This window comes from Panthera onca, chromosome F1, assembly GCF_046562875.1.
Source record: "Panthera onca isolate mPanOnc1 chromosome F1, mPanOnc1 haplotype 2, whole genome shotgun sequence".
Lineage (NCBI taxonomy): Eukaryota > Metazoa > Chordata > Mammalia > Carnivora > Felidae > Panthera > Panthera onca.
In genome coordinates, this window is record NC_138355.1 from 34,011,584 (window position 1) to 34,028,538 (window position 16,955).

General features: G+C 43.1%; 1 protein-coding gene across 2 annotated transcripts in view; it reads right to left on the reverse strand.

Moving 5' to 3' along the window:
• Positions 1-10,560: 10,560 nt before the first annotated feature.
• Positions 10,561-16,955, reverse strand: part of DTL (denticleless E3 ubiquitin protein ligase adapter) — a 48,865-nt gene continuing 42,470 nt past the window's right edge. For both annotated transcript variants that reach the window (XR_009613528.3, XM_060643893.3), the window contains exon 16: positions 10,561-10,834. The gene's annotated coding sequence lies outside the window, so the exon portion shown is untranslated. The remainder of the gene's footprint in view (positions 10,835-16,955) is intronic.

Consider the following 16,955-nt stretch of genomic DNA (forward strand, 5'->3'; position numbering starts at 1 on the left):
TAAAGTTTATTCATTTATTATTTCTGAGAGACCACAAGTGGGGGAGGGGAAGAGGGAGAGGGAGACACAGAATCTGAAGAAGGGCTCCAGGCTCTGAGCTGTCAGTACCGAGCCTGGCACGGGGCTTGAACTCACGAACCGTGAGATCATGACCTGAGCTAAAGTCGGATGCTTAACCAAATGAGTCACCCAGGTACCCCAGGGATTCTTTTTTTATTGAGAGAGATATGAGTTTGTTTGGATCCAGTAAAGAGGGAAAGACTAGATACACAAGAGTAAGACCGGATAAATTACAGATGAGATTCATGAAAACATGGGTGAGGATGGGCTATAAAACACAAGTGGTGGAATTGTTCTTGGTTAGTTAGTAGGAAGAAACACTTCTCAATTGTAAAAGGAAGCATGAAGGAAGGGTAAACGTGTGGGTAGCTTTAAACATTTGGCAATACAAAGGAAGGACTCAACAACGAGGATTTGTGTAGATGGCGTCAGAAGGGTCAGGGGAGTGGGGAAGGTTTGAAACAGTTGTGGATAGTAGGAGTGTGAGCTGACCAGAGACAAGTAGTAAACTTTCAATCACGCTTTGTCCCATTTGGGGGTGGCGATCCTGAATTGTAGTGGAACCCATCTCTCTGGCAGTCAGACTTTCTTCAGTAGTATTTGGTTTCTTGGGTGCAGGCAAGAAGGAAGCAGATAGAAAGGTTCACCTGTTGTTGGGATTTGGCCATACAGGAGATGAAAATTTCTCCCACCTGCTTGTGAGCCTAGATGGCTGTTGCCCAGCTCTTCTGTGGAAGCATAGCCAGAGGGAAATGGGAAGAAGTTTCCTCTGTCCCCACTAAATGAGTATCCCTAAAGTCCACCTTCCAAACTTCCTGTCCCTGGGAGAGCGGGTCTTTTGTTAGCCTGACAGATTCCCCCATGTAGAGCTCAGCCTTCCATATATGCTCTTTGCTGTTTCTGTAGGCTTGTCAGGAACAATCCCTTTCAGTTTTCAGAAAGGTCTTTTTATAAGTGCTGCTTCTTGATCCATACTGTGCTTGTGAGTGCATGGGAGGGACAGGGCTTGACTCCCTGAGGAAGGTCACTGTTAAGCTCCAGTGAGAGGACAAACAGCCTTCTTTAATACCCTACTCACTCAATACTCTGTTGCCAGTACTGCCTGTCAGAAGCAACGGGGCTTCTCTTTCCTCTGGCCCTTGGCTTCTGTGGAAAGCAAAATAGAATGGAGATACTGATTTTCTTCAGCTCTAAGCTTTTAACCCAAGGAGGAGAAAACATGGAAGCCAAGTTATAATTTGTGCATGTGTGACATTCCTAACCTGGTCGCCGGGCCAGAGTTGGCACTGGGAAGGGAAGGGCTGGTGGGATGGAAGGAGTGGAAGAATCAGGTTCCAGCTCCTGCACAGGACTCAGCTGTAACTTCTACTGCATAGAGGAGAGAGGCGAAAGGGTACACACAGGGTGAGCCATTATTGGTTCTGCTGAATTGTAGACAATGTTTCCCAGGCAGACTGGCTTTGGGAACAAGCTGGCCTTGGGAAGACAGTCACACTCCCGCCTCTCCCTTCCCCCGACATACATGCTCCAACTAGAAAAAGGCCAATGTGTGTTTCCTATGTGTCTTTGCTCCCTCTAGACAGATGAACCTCATTTAAATGATAAGGTACTGGCCAGCTGACAAGGACTCGCATATCACTTGCCATCTCTGGGCCTGTTACTTCATCTACAACCTGACAGTTGAACGGGATGATTTCTAAGGCTTCTTCTGATTGTAAGTCTGGTATAGTCTGGGTATAAATCTGACTGAACTGGAATGATACCAGATTTTAATTGTTTTATGGGAACTGGATCCTGAGGTCTTAACACACATTGGATGATATACACAGAGTCCCAGCACTGGTTCCAGAGGAGGGGGTCAGAGGAGAGAGAGAATAATTTAGGATGGCTCCACTCTGAAGAAAGTGTTGAACCTCCATGGCTCTGACTGCACTTTTTAGGCCTCAGTTTCCTCAACTATAAACTCAAACTCTAAGCCTAGAAGATCTTTAAGATGTAGTTCTGATTTTCTTGTTGCATGTCTCTCTCTCCTCAGGTAATTTTGAGCGCCAGTGGATAAATACAGTGTATTTATTGAACTATTTGCTTGGCGTTTGTGCAGTGCTATAGTGGAACATGATCCCTATCTCAAGGAGCTCACAATGTACTTTTAAAAATACTAAGCCACGGGGCGCCTGGGTGGCGCAGTCGGTTAAGCGTCCGACTTCAGCCAGGTCATGATCTTGCGGTCCGTGAGTTCGAGCCCCGCGTCAGGCTCTGGGCTGATGGCTCGGAGCCTGGAGCCTGTTTCCGATTCTGTGTCTCCCTCTCTCTCTGCCCCTCCCCCATTCATGCTCTGTCTCTCTCTGTCCCAAAAATAAATTAAAAAAAAAAAAAATACTAAGCCACACACACAGGAAAGTATAGTATAACATGCAGTATTATCCATGGCCAAATGAATAATACAGACACCACAGGATGGCTCTCTCTGGGCAAGCTGCAGGCTGGAGAAGCCACAGTTACAGCTTGCTTCCCCATGGCCTTCTGCTACTTCAGCTCTCACAAGGGGCTTTGTGGGGGTCAGACTGCTGGGTTCAGTTCTGGTTTCGCCATTTGCAAACTTTGGGGAAGTTATTCAACCTTTGTAAACTGTGAGGTTAGTTTTCTGACCTTTAAGAGGGGGCTGATAAAAGTACCCCCTAGCTATGTTGTTGTAAAGATTACGTGAAATTTCAATAACAGGGTATAGAGAGAATGTACCTCAACATAAGAAAGGCCATATATGACAAGCACATAGCTAATATGCTCAACAGTAAAAAGCAGAAAGCTTTTCCATTAAGATTAGGAACAAGACAAGGATGCTCACTCTCAGTACTGTAATTTAACACAGTGTTAGAAGTCCTAGCCAGAGCAATTAGGCAAGAAAAAGAAATAAGACACCTGAATCAGTACGAAAGAAGTAAAACTGTCTCTATTCGCAGATGACATGATATTATATATAGACCCCCCCCCACCAAGACTCCACTAAACAACTGTAAGAACTAATAAACAAATTCAATAAAGATCAATATACAAAAATCAGTCGTTTCTATGCACTAATAATGATCAGAGGGAAATTAAGAAAACCACTCCATTTACAATTGCATCAAAAGAATAAAACACCTGGGGCGCCTGGGTGGCGCAGTCGGTTAAGCGTCCGACTTCAGCCAGGTCATGATCTCGCGGTGCGTGAGTTCGAGCCCCGCGTCAGGCTCTGGGCTGATGGCTCGGAGCCTGGAGCCTGTTTCCGATTCTGTGTTTCCCTCTCTCTCTGCCCCTCCCCCGTTCATGCTCTGTCTCTCTCTTTCCCAAAAATAAATAAAAAACGTTGAAAAAAAAAAAATTTAAAAAAAAAAGAATAAAACACCTAAGAATAAATTTAACCAAGGAGGTGAATAATCCATATGCTGTAAACTATAAGTGATGAAAGATATCAAGGAAATAAATAAATGGACAGATATTTCATATTCATGGATTAGAAGAATTAATGTTAAAATGTCTGTACTACCCAAGGGAATCTACAGATTCAATGCAATCCCTATCAAAATTCCAATGGAATTTTTCACAAAAATAGAACAATCCTAAAATTTATATGGAACCACAGAAGACCCCAAAGAGCCAAAGAAATGTTGTGAAAGAAGAACAAAGCAGGAAGCATCACACTTCCTGATTTAAAACTGTATTACAAAGCTATAGTAATCAAAAACAATATGGTACTGGCATAAAAACAGGCACATAGATCAATGGGAATAGAATAGAGAGTCCAGAGATAAACCCATGCATATATGGTCAATTACAGTTCAACAAAGGAGCCAAGGATATATAATGGGGAGGACAGTCTCTTCAATAAAGAGTGCTAGGAAAACTAGGTAGCCACATGCAAAAGAATGAAACTAGACTCCTATTTTACACCATATACAAACATCAACTCAAATAGAGGAGAGACTTAAACATGAGACCTGAAACCATAAGATTCCTAGAAGAAAGCATAGAGGGTAAGCTCTTTGACATTGGTCTGGTAATGATGTTTTTAATTTGACACCAAAAGCAAAGACAACAAAAGCAAAAATAAACAAGTGAGACTACATCAAACTAAGAAGCTTCTGAAGAGCAAAGGAAACCATTAACAAAAAGAAAAGGCAACCTACTGAACAGGAGAAAATATTTGTATATCATATATCTGATAAGGGGTAATATCCAAAATATATAAAGAACTCACACACAACTCAATAGCAAAAACAAAACAAAACACCCCGAACAATTCAATTAAAAAATGGGTGGAGGAACTGAATAGACATTTCCCCAAAGATATACAGATGGCCAATAAATACATGAAAAAGTACTCAGCATCACTAACTATCAGAGAAATACAAATCAAAACCACAATTAAGATAGCACCTCATGCCGGTTACTGTTAGAAAGATTATCATCAAAAAGATAAGACATAACAAGTACTGAAGAGGATGTAGGGAAAAGGGAACCCTTGTACACTGTTGGTGGGAATATAAATTGTTGTAGTTAGTATGGAAAACAATATGGAGGCTCCTCAAAAAATTTAAAAATAGAACTCCCATTTGATGCAACAATCCCACTGCTGATTATTTTTCCAAAAGAAAGGAAAACAGGATCTTGAAGCATTATCTGCACTCCTATGCTCATTGTAGCATTATTCACAATAGTCAAGGTATGGAAACAAGTGTCCATCAATAGATGAATGAATAAAGAAGATATATATAATGGAATATTACTCAGCCATAAGGAAAAAGGACGTCTTACAGCATGGATGGAACTTGAGGGCTTGAGGGCATTTTGCTAAGGGAAGGCAGATAAAGACAAATACTGCATGTGGAATCTAAAAACTAAAAAAAGAAAAAAAAGAAGTCAAACTCGTAGAAAGAGTAGAAAGCAGTTGCCAGAGGTCTGTGTCAGAAAAGTTGCCCTAGTATGATAATCTCTACCTGATGCAGTGATGTCTAAGCCTGTCACAGAGAGACAGATGGCAGTGATGGAGAAGGAGCCCATACCTGTGGCCATCCATGGTTTGGTTCTTAGATTGGCACAAATCCAGAGGCAAGCAGGCAGGGGGTGGGTCAACTGAAAGAGGCAGAGCCCCCATTGGGCTCTAATCCCTGCTGTGCTGCAGAGTTCTTGAGTTTACTGCAAACCACTCAAACCTGTTGGATACCAAGTCCTTTATTTCTTAGGAGTATTTAATATAAGAAAAGAAACTTGAATGCATAAGAAGAAATCCCCAGAAGTGAACAGGGTTTACTTTTTAAGAAAAGGGGGAGGTATAGGGGCGCCTGGGTGGCTCAGTCGGTTGAGTGGCCGACTTCGGCTCAGGTCATGATCTCACGGTTGTGAGTTCGAACTCTGCGTTGGGCTCTGTGCTGACAGCTCAGAGCCTGAACCCTGTTTCGGATTCTGTGTCTCCCTCTCTCTCTGCCCCTCCTCCACTCACGCTTTGTCTCTGAAAAATGAATAAACTTAAACAAATTTTTTTTAAAGAAAAGGGGGAGGTATAGAGGAAGTCAAGATACTAATGGGGATTCACCTAGAGTCCAGACTTGGGGGCCTTGAATGGATCTAAGGGAGGTTGGAGGGTTTGAGGCAACCAGATTTACAATAAAGGAGCCACAAGTATCTCCAGGGGAGTCTTCGGACATATTTGTTCAGCAGCAACTAACCCAAAGTCTTGTCCCAAGGGCTCTCAGGGCCAGTTAGTGCAAGTTGCTAGAGCCCTGTGCTCATGGGATCACAGGTTTGACCTCTGTATATGTGTAACTGTCCCCACGTTAGACTGAGCCCTAGCCCTAGCTGGCAGTCACACATGTACATCACCAGAGACACACAGGGAACTGGCTGGGAGAGGACAGGTGGATTCCGCATCCCCCCCCCCCCCCCCCCCAACCCCTTTGGAATCTTGCTCAAAGAACACTCTGGCTCAAACTACACACCTTGATACCTCAGGTTTAGAGCAGGGTCATTGTCATTTTATGGTATTTAGAAGACCATGTGAGCAGGGAGAGAAGATTCACTTCTGAGGATTCACTTCTGAGGGTCTTCAAGCTGAGGCACTAGCCTAGTGGGCTGACCAATTGGAATGACTGGCAATTCTCCTTCAGGGAGTAAGTACTCAGAATTCTCTCTCTTTGGGGAAACCGCACAACTCTTCTTTCTTGAGGGCTGCCTGGGCATCTCAGCCAGACCTGCAGGGCTGGTCATCCAGACTCACAGTGAGAACTGTAGCTGAGTGTCAAGCACACAGAACTGGAGGGCTGGGCCTGTGACAGCAGGTCCCAAAATAAGGTGCCAAGCCCTACTTCTCACTTTCCCCTTGCGCCCTGTGAGATGCTGGCACTGCCTTTGGAGCCATTACTCAGCAGCCTGAATGTACAGAAATAGGCCGAGTGCACTGACTCAGGAGGCCACGGTTCTTTCTTCTGGCAGGGTCCTGTCCTGGCGTGGTGGGCCCAGGCAGAGCTGCATGGCCTGGCCTCTGACTCTCACCTCCTGCCAGGCAGTAATCCTACCACAGGACGGGGCTTTACTTAACTGTTTCTAGGCCTTTGAACATGTGTCTCCTTGCCCCTGGATGGTACAGCGTGTTAACCGGTGAACACACTTCCTTACCTTCCCCACCTTTTCAACACACACTCTTTCCACCTTCTTGTCCTAAATGAACACCTGCCCTGCTCTGCCCTCTGGCCCTCTCCAGAGAGGGCAGTTTCTCTCCCTCCCCTGGTTTTCAAGGTCAGGAGAACAACCTGGCATTCTCCAAGTTCCCGTTCTTTCCCCAGACCATGCTCCCCCATCCCTCTTGGGCACAGCATCCCATCTTACTGGCCACCTTGTCCATCCAACCGTATCCTGATTTCCTGCACTCTTATCCTCCTCAGTGGCTTAATGCCTGCCTCACAGCTTTCTTGGCCACTGCATCCCTGTGAGGTGAGGGGGACCCTTCAGATACCCTGGGTTCACCATCATTTTGAAAAACTACACGACTAAATTCTGCCCAACCTATGAGTCACTGTGATGAACGTGATTTGGAGATGGGCACCAGAATGGCCCCTGTCATCTCAAATTCTCACAGCCCTACTTGGACCACAACCTAAGCGACTTTTTTTCCACCTGTCGAGGTATTTCTTCCTCCACCGTCCCCAGAATCTCCCACTTCCTCCATATCCAGCCTGGACCTACTGGCTGTCCCAGAGTGCCCATGGATCCCTTTCTTTATTCTTCCCTGGGTGCTTCCTTGCTGCTGCCTTCCCATCCTGGCTAATCCCCAGCTCAGCTTTCTTTGCCTCTGCTACCAGATTGCTGAGCTCTGCTGGAAACTGACCAGCTTCCTGTGTACCTGAGCCCTTGACAAACCATCCCATTAAGAGCATGTGTGTCTGATTCTCTTCCCCACTGCGTGCTCTTCAAGGTAGGAATTTTGCCACCCCGGAAGTTACAAAAAGTTAAAACTTAGCACACATCTTGCACTTGTCTAGGCACTTGACACATACTGACTCATTCAACCCCTACCCAATAACAATGAGGACAATACTGTGAATACTTCTCTCACCTGGTGAGCAAATGGGGGCTCAGAAAGATGAAGTAAATTGCAGAAAGTCACAGAATTCGCAAGTAGCAGTCAAGATTAGGCAATCTGGGTGAGACATTATATCATGTCTCATCATAAGATGATCATTAACTCTGCACAAAGTCAGGTGACTTTCATCAGAGCTCCTGCTGCAGTTCAGCAATCTTTTAAGTCGACTTTTGTTCACTCCTAATTGGACGTATGTGCATTTCAACTCTGACTCTTCATTATTTTTGGTCAATGTAGATCAGAGACCAAAGGCATCGCCACAGAAGTCCCAGTGAATATCTAGAATCTCAGGGAATTCTATCTTCTCCTGCCTCATTTCTGATTGAATCAGCTCCCATATAGCTTCCCTCTAGACAACATTTACCATAGCCCTGGGTCATTCTAAGGGCTTAACTGGGCTGCAATGTCCTGGTCTCCATTCTCTAGGGAGGGAAGACACTGTAATTCTCATAATGGTTATTTCCAGCCATGTCCATGTGAACTGGCTCTGGAGGCTGGGATTTAAATCCCTCCTTTACTACTCGTTATCTTCTATGGGCAAATTATTTAAATTTTAGAGGTTTAGTTTCTTTCTCTGTAAAATGGAAATAGTAATAATCCACTTAAAGGGTTGTATTTATTAAAGAGCCTAGCGTAGAGCCTGGCACAGATTAGGCACTCAAAGCATTTGTTCCTTTTCCTTCTCTTTTCCACACCCTCCTTTTGCCTAGCTATACGTTTACTCCATTTTTCCCATCAGCCGATCTTTTCCTGATCATGACCTGCCCCCCAGCATCTATCCTTTCTCACTTTTCTCAGTCAGACTCCTTGGAGAGTAAACTACAATGACCATCTCCCCCTTTCTCCCTGATACTGCCACCTGGCTCCAGTAGTATCCTCTAAATTGCCAAATGCAGTTGACATTATTTGTTTTTCATCTTGCCTGACTTTATTCAATTTTGTTTCCTGAAACGTTACCCTGACCATCTCTTCCTAAAATGACTCCTCCTCACTCACTTCTGTCACTTCTTTCTTTAATCACCCCCAAATGTTGGCTTTTCTTTATACTGACGGTTCTCCAAGTGTGATTCCCAGACCAGCAGCATCAGCACAGTCTGGGAACTTGTTAGAAATGCGTATTTTTCAGGTCCCACCTCAGACACCCTGAATCAAAAACTGAATCAAAAACTTGCTCGTTTGAGAGCTACCATGCTACACATTGTCTTTCTGGCTGATCTCTGTGAGCTCCCCTTCGAACTATTCTTTTCACACCAAAAATCCTTTCCACTCCAGACGGCTCTCCAGAGCTCCAATTGTATACATGCAACTACCGATGGGGCATCTCCAGTGGCTGTCCATTAGGTGTCCCCAAGGAAAACAATCTTATAATCCTATCACCTCTGTATCTCCCTTCCCCAAATGATACCACTGTTACCCCATTGCCAGTGCCAGGATCCTGGGATTCAGGATTCCTCTTTTACCCACTTATGAAAACACTAGTTTGCCATTTCAGGAGTATCTCTCAAATCGGCAATATCCTTGTTATGCACTCCCATTACTTCACTTCAGGCCCACCCTCCTTACCGCCTAGATTACTAGTCTCCTTCTGACTGGGTGAACTGCCTAACGTCTGGTCCCTTTCCAACGGACCCTCCACATTGCTACCAGAATCATCTTTCTAAAATAAAAAAACAAAAAAACAAAAAAAAAATGGTTGTGCTTATTCCCTGCTTAGTCATTCAGTGGCTGTCCAGGGCCTTTGACATAAAGTTCAAACTCAGTATGGCGGCACTGTAGGGGTGTCTATGCCCTGAGCCCTGCTGGCCTCTGCAGCCTCATCTCCTGCTGGTGTTTTATATGTTCCCTCTGCTCCAGCTCTAACAGGAAAGGGAACTACTCAAGAGTTCCTCAGACACGCCACTCTTCCTCACGCCCTCAGACCACTATTTCCTTTGTGAGGAATGTCCCTCCTTCACTTACCATCTAGAAAATGTTTCTTCTCTAAGGCTCAGCTCGGTCAGCTTTGGTATGAAACTTTCCCTGAATGCACAGGCTCAGTCTGATGTGCTCCCACAGGCCCCACATCTGTCTTCATCAGAGCCCTCATCACAGCGTGTTCAATGTTCTCTTGTCTGCCCTAAGCACCGGGGAGCAGCTTGAAGATGGGCCTGTATGTCATCTTTGTTTAGTGCAAGGCTTGACACACAGTAGGTATTCAGAAATAGCTGCTTAATAAGGAAGACTGCCATTTTTTTTTTAAAGGCATCTACATTCACCGCCTATTTCCTAACCACCCCCATCTTTTCATTCCCAGCCACAACTCATCCTTATTATGCTACTGAAAAAGCTCTTGAGGACAAAGATGTGCTGGCCTTATCCAAGCTCTCATCTTCCTGATTGGTCTGCAGAATGAATCACCTATTTCTCAAAACATTCTCTTCCTTGGGCTCCTGAACTGATGCTTTTTCAATTCTTGTTACTTTTTGGTCTTCACTTGTACTGGATCCTTCTTTCTTCGTGCTCCTTGCAACTGCTCTGCATCACAGCAAGTCTAGAGGTGGCTGCTGGTGGTGGTGGGATTCGTACAGTGATGTGCTGGTAACCTGGCTCCCTGGGGGGTGGGGGTGGGGTGGGGAAAGCCCTGATTTGCAGCTTTTGTTTGCTCCATGGTGCAAAGACTCTCACCAGGACCGATTTCCAGCTACCTACATTTTAACGACCAGCTCACAAAATTCCTGAGTATTTAATAATTGGCTCCGATGAGCCTAACGCTGGGTATGTAGAAATGAATTAGACCAATTTGACATTTAGGAGGATACAATCTGGTGGAGGGAATACAGAAATAATTCTGAGACAAATGTGATAAGCACTACTGAGGGCATTAAAACAAGGCACCACGCATGAGGCTGAGCGGAAGGAAGGTTTATTTAGGAAAATCTGTGAATACCTCTTATAGGAAGGAGGGAGGGTTCAAACTGGATCTTAAAAATGGTACGTAGAGAAATGGCTAGTAGATCAGGAAGACTAGGGTACAAAGAATGTGGGGTGCCAGAACGGATTCTGCCACTATCTAGTTTTGTGACCTTAGTTAAACTGGTTAACTTCCCCAGGCCAGTTTCTTCATTTGAAAGTAAGAATTTGATTTCCATGGCCCATTTCTGTCTTGATTTGATGACAAATCTTGGAAAGAGAAAGAAAATATGAGTGGGGAAGAAGGAAAAAAAAAAGAAATGTACTTAGTGTGAAACTTTTAGAAGGTCAAATGCTGCAGGACCTTCTCTTCTAACTCGTCCTACTTGCTAGCTTCTGGCTCAGTCCCAATTATGGAAATCCCAACCCTATATCTGAGCAATTGCATGGTTTGCTAAAGGATCAGTTCTTTTCTTTTAAACTGAATGAATATAGTGAATGCAAGTCAGTTCATCCTTCTGCTTTGAGGGAACAGAGGATTCTCCTTTTTCCTTACAGAGTATTAAAAAGATCCCACAGACTTCCCTAGTAGTTTATTCCATTTGAATAATTGTTATTATCAAAATCTATCTAGAATTTCTCTATCCCCACATCTTGCCTAATCTTCTCTATAGAACTATTTAATCTTCATTCCTTTTCAAAAGCCTTTAAAAACATGAATCATAAAACATCCAGAAATATGTGTATAACATAAATGCAAGACATAATTATAAAGCAAACACCCATGTGACCACCAAGCTGGGGAAGAGAGAACCTTGCCACATCCTAGGAAGTCCCCCTGTTACTTCCCAAGTATACAACCTTCCAGAGGGATCCACCGTCTTGATTTATTGTGATCATGATCCTTGTTTGGCCTTTTACCGCCCATGTATGTACGTTTCCATACTAGTTCAGTATTGCATTTTTTGTTAACACTTGACATGAACAAAATCATATCACCTGCATTTGCTTGTTTCTTCTGCTCACCGTTCTAACACTCATTCTTGCTATGTGTAGCTAGTTTATTCTTTTTCATTTCATGGTTACATAGTGTTCTATCATGAGTATCCAAGTTCACCCATTCTACCCTGGCTGGTTATCTGGGTTGTTTCCAGGCTTTGGCCAGTGTAAACAATGCCGCTCTGACCATCTCCGTTTTCGTGCCCTGGGCATGTGAGCTTCCCTAGAGTACAGGGGTGAAATTGCTGGGTCGGAGGGTATGTATATCCTCATCTCCATTCTTCAGTCTCTCCCCTACATTTGTGAGCAAGCCTTTCTCTACTTTTCTTTTCTGAAGAATTTTGTTCAGAATTCTTCGCTCCTTTTTTCCAACCTTCAATCGTGTTAATCTTAGGTTCCTATTAACACACATTATCGGTACTGATGCTAGCTTCTAGTGCTGCGCATCACCTTCCTCTGGTAGTTAAGAATGGTTTCCTCTCCAAGAAGTAACATTTTTTCATTTATTACTCAAAGAGAAAATATATTTGGAACATTTTGAGAGTTCTTCTAAGTGTGCAAAATAGAAAGCGTGTATTTGATTAATAGAGGGCCAGGGACAAGTTTCTTTCTGTGAGGCATTATAGTATGGGAATTAAGACTGTGGGCTTTGAGTCAGACCAAATCCACAAAGTGCTGGCTATGTGTCCTTGGGCTGATTACTTAACCTCTTTGTACTTTAGTTTCTTTATCTGTCAAAATGTGGATAACAAATTATACCTACCTATAGGGCAATTTTGTGTATTACATGAAACAATCTATATAAATTTGGTCAAAAGAGGTTTATAAACTTGGTCTTTAAGGAGAAAGACAGGCTTTCAAAATGTAGTGAGGAGATATTCTATGAGTTTGTCTCCAGTGTTTATACTGAGCCTAAATACTTTTCTCGCTCCTTGCTGGAGCAGCTGGCTAGGGTAGGCAAGTGGGATGCCGCCTGTGGCCACAGGACAGGGTGAAGTGAATTGGCCCATCTGGGAATCAAATACACAGCCCTGACTTTAAGCACTATTCAACAGAGTTCAGTGGGCAACATAACATGAAGAAGGAAAAAGTGAATGGGACTAGAAATACTGTCAAAGTAAACAGGAAGGCAAGAGGACACCAGAGGATAGCTCAAATTAACAAGCTGCTCTAAATGGCACCCTCTTGTGAAACTTGTTGTACAAGAGAGTTGGCTGCAACAGAAACCATTCCCAATCGTCAAAAAACCACGTTCTAATTTTCCTTATCCTCTAGACTCTCCATATAGGATTCCAGACTTTGTTGCTTGTATCTCTTGGTTTTAGGACCTAGTTTTCCAAAGCCAGAAACTTAATTACAGGTTCAACACTTCAAGGCCAATACCTAATCGCCTCATTAGGGAGCTGAGAAATGTTTAGCATTGCCATCCTCTCCTTACCCCTACCCTGAAGTTATTAACATTCGCTTTGACTTGTCTGTTAAGTCAACCCTTGTAAAGACAGTGATTTTTGGGCTCTGAGTCTCTTACTTCCACATAAAGTTATCTAAATTCAATAAGGCTTTTGAGGAAGCAGCATTTCCAACTCGACATCAACTGGTGGTCCAAACAACGACCCATTACAGAGGCAACAATGCCTTACTGGATTTTAGTTTTAATTATTTCAGTTCCTGTATCATTACTATTTCACCATTATGCTTAATAAGCCATATTATGCTTCTTATTAAATAATTCTTGGAATATTGTGAGTGCACTGTAGGTTATAGAAAAAAGGTAGAAAAGAAATTGAAAAGGGGAAGAGTGGTTTGGAATGATTATTGAATGATGTGTTATGACAATATTTGCTAACTACAGGTCAACATAGCAAGGCCAGATAATTTATTTATAGTTTGTTGTTTCAGTAACATATATTATCTGGTAGTATATTGTTAGGGGAAGGGCTGATTTGTACAATTACGGTACTTTTACACTATGACTTTAAAAGTGAGTAGGCTGGGGCGCCCAGGGTGGCTGACTTTGGCTCAGGTCACGATCTCGCGTTTCATGAGTTCAAGCCCTGCCACTGGGCTCTGCACTGACAGCTCAGAGCCTGCAGCCTGTTTTGGATTCTGTGTCTCCCTCTCTGCTCCTCTCCTGCTTGCGCTCTCTCTCAAAAATAAACATTAAGAAAGATTAAAAGGCTAATAACAGGAAAAAAAAAGTAGCCCTTATCATCTTCATTTGAATTGATAATTTTGGCACCAACCCATGAAGGGGGCTGAGCATGGTGGGATCATCTGTTTGCAGAGGTGCAGATACCAGCTAATAAAAGAATGCCCCATTCTAGAACTACAAGTTCCCATTTGGAAACCAGAGTCTTGAACAGCGGCAGTGGCAGTGGCAGCATAATCTGGTGCTCAGATGCCAAGAGAAACCCCAATGTTGAGTCTGAAACCTTCACGACTGGTATTTTGGCACTGGTGTGACACTGGCAACAGGTATCACTGGCACCAAACAGAAGCCCAGGGAAGAATCTCATTAAGTGAGAAAAAAGAATCTAGAGTCTACACATTACTCCTCAGTCAAATGTTTGAATCTTGCATCCAACTAAGACAGCCACACGGCCTGCTTTGAGCTTCATGTCTTATTTGCCTTCCCACTGGCCAGGGAACACAACAGCCTAACAAGTGATCAAGAGTCGGCATTAATGGCGAGCCAGCTGTGGCTTCCTCCCTAGGGGTGAACACGTGTTAAACAGTATAGCAGAGCTGGGGGCAGCAGTCAGGAAATGGGAGGATGGGCTCTGTGTGAGCAAATGCATGGCTTGCTTAGGAGTGCAGGATACAGATTTGCAAATTATACCTCTTTGAACATTGGCTGAGCCCACATATGAAATAACCTCTGTAATTTTCATGTGTACCTGGTGGGAAAGATTCATGAATATCAAACACCTGTGAAACTGGAGGGTTTTGTCCCCCCACCCAGAGGTCTATTTGCTCCTTTTGAAAAGTGTCAGGACTAGAAGACCGAAGCAACACTAACAACAACAAAAAAAAGCTTCCCAAGTGATTCTTATTTAGTTCCCATACCTTTGAGGACCATGGCTCTAGTGGAACGGGAATGAACAGGAATGATTTAGAAACAAAAAGTTAAACCTTTATGCCCATTTATTAAATAAGGATAGAATCTTGCTCTCTCTACTTTGAGAATAATAGCTAACAGTAATTGTTCAATAAATGTTAGCTATTATGTGCCAGGCACTGTCCCAAGAGCTATACCTGTAATAACCACACAATCCCATTTTACAAACGAGAAAAACCGCTTCACAGAGAGGTTAAGGAACTTGCCCAACATCACACAGCTAGGGCTTGGATTCAAAGCTAGGCAGTTTGGCTACAGAGAATATGTTTTTAACCATTATTCGTAATATTGTAAAGAATATAATAGAACCATGCATGAGAAAAGCATTTTACTTTGAAAAGTTAAGGTGCTCCAAGAAGCTGTTGAATGAACTTCCTGGAGGGAACAGTCTATGTGGCTTCCAGACAGCACTTGCTACATTTACAGCTGCTCACAAACAACTTCACTCAAAGGACTTGAAAATCCGATCTTTGCCTGTTTCTCTCAAATGCTGACTTTAGTCTACCGAAGTGCCACAGGTAAAGTGACTCCTTTGACAACCGAAAATAAAGAGAAGAACTCTGCAGACCAGGTGCCTCACACGGGGCTTGGCATCCAGGTGATGAATAAAATGTTGGCTGAATTGAAAGCCTTCCAGTCAAAGGCACTTTGAAATGTGCTATTCATAGTCCACAAAATGGCTTGAATACAAATTATTTAGAATGTCAAAACAGGAAGGGGCATGTGGCAAGTTAAGGAAATTAAAGAGAAATGAAGTATAAATGGAATACTAAACCTTTGAAATTCAAAATAAAGAACCTGGTTATATATCCTTGAAATCCTCTTTCTTGGTTTAGCCAGGAAATGGGAGGGGTAAGCTCTGGGGATGGAATAAGCCTATTCTTTAATAATATAATACTTCTTATTTGTGTTCTATGTACTTGCTGTAAGCATACTGATCTGAACAAGCTGCTTAATATGCTCAGGTGATTTTTTTTAAAAGGCTGACTTTACCCCACCACATTCCCTAACGACCCTTGCACTTTTTAACAGGCATTTAAACATAGCTCAGAAATAAAAAAGGCTTTTCTACCACTTTAGACAACAAAATGGGTTCCTTAGAACAATGCTGAGCTTGTATTCCTAGCACTAGATCTAACGAGGCATTAGACTCACGTCATGTCCAGCAAAATGTTGTGTTTGGCCTCCCCATAACTTTTATCCAGTATCTAAAGAGCTAATAATGCATAAAGCAGGGTTTTCCATAAATCCCAAGAATTTAATGAGTGATGGTTAGTTCACAATGTGGCATGATCCAAACCTAGGCAGCCAAAGAACCTCCTATGGAGACCTGTTGAGAAGTAGGGAGAGCTGATGAGCAAGAGCTCAATGGACCCATATTCAGCCCTTTAATTGCCATGTGGAGGACAACTCAGTTTCCCCAACATGACATTCTCCTCTAATCTCTCTTCTGATGCACAGCTGTAAAATGCTGCGCATGCTACCTAGTTGTGAACTCATTCTATGAGGCTACTCAGCCTTTGCTTTATGAGCAGTGTGAAGGGAAGTCCAGGAAAAATAGATCTGAGAGTAGCAGTTTATCCGCTAGGATAGGCTCTCAAAAAGCACATGCTGAACTGATATATGACCTATACAAGATCATGACCATAGGCTAATTTCAAGCTGGGGACTAAACAACACACACACACACACACACACACACACACACACACGAGTTATCTCCAGGCATCCATATTGCCCAGCTGAGGTTTTAAAAAAATGCCTCCTATACTGGGTTTCCCGAAAGTCTTAGTGAAGTTTTAAGCTTTTAGGGCTAGAGATGGGGTAGTGAGCTGAACTCACCCTCTGCCAGTCCAGCAGGGATAGCTACAGATGGTTTTGATTTATCATCAGTTAAATGTGCAGCCCAGATTAAAGGAAACATTTTAAAGGACTAATTAGGCAACCCTCACAAAAGTAAATTATGGGCCTGTGATGAAACAGCCAAAGGAAACTCTAATACAGCACTGTAGCAATAATGCTTGGAGTGTATTCAAATGGAAAAACTTGGGCTGGAAATACTTGTTTAGAAAAAGAACTACATCACTCCACCCTACTTCATCAAGTAATTCAAGCCATCTTAAGCGCTCAAGGTCTGACCAAGCAAGACAATATTTATTAAAACTTCTTTCAGCTTGAACTAGATCATATCCTTGGGAATAAACAAATTTTATTCAATGAACAAGTAGAAGGGATTCTTGATTACTACTATAGTTCTTTTGTGTAGACTGCTTC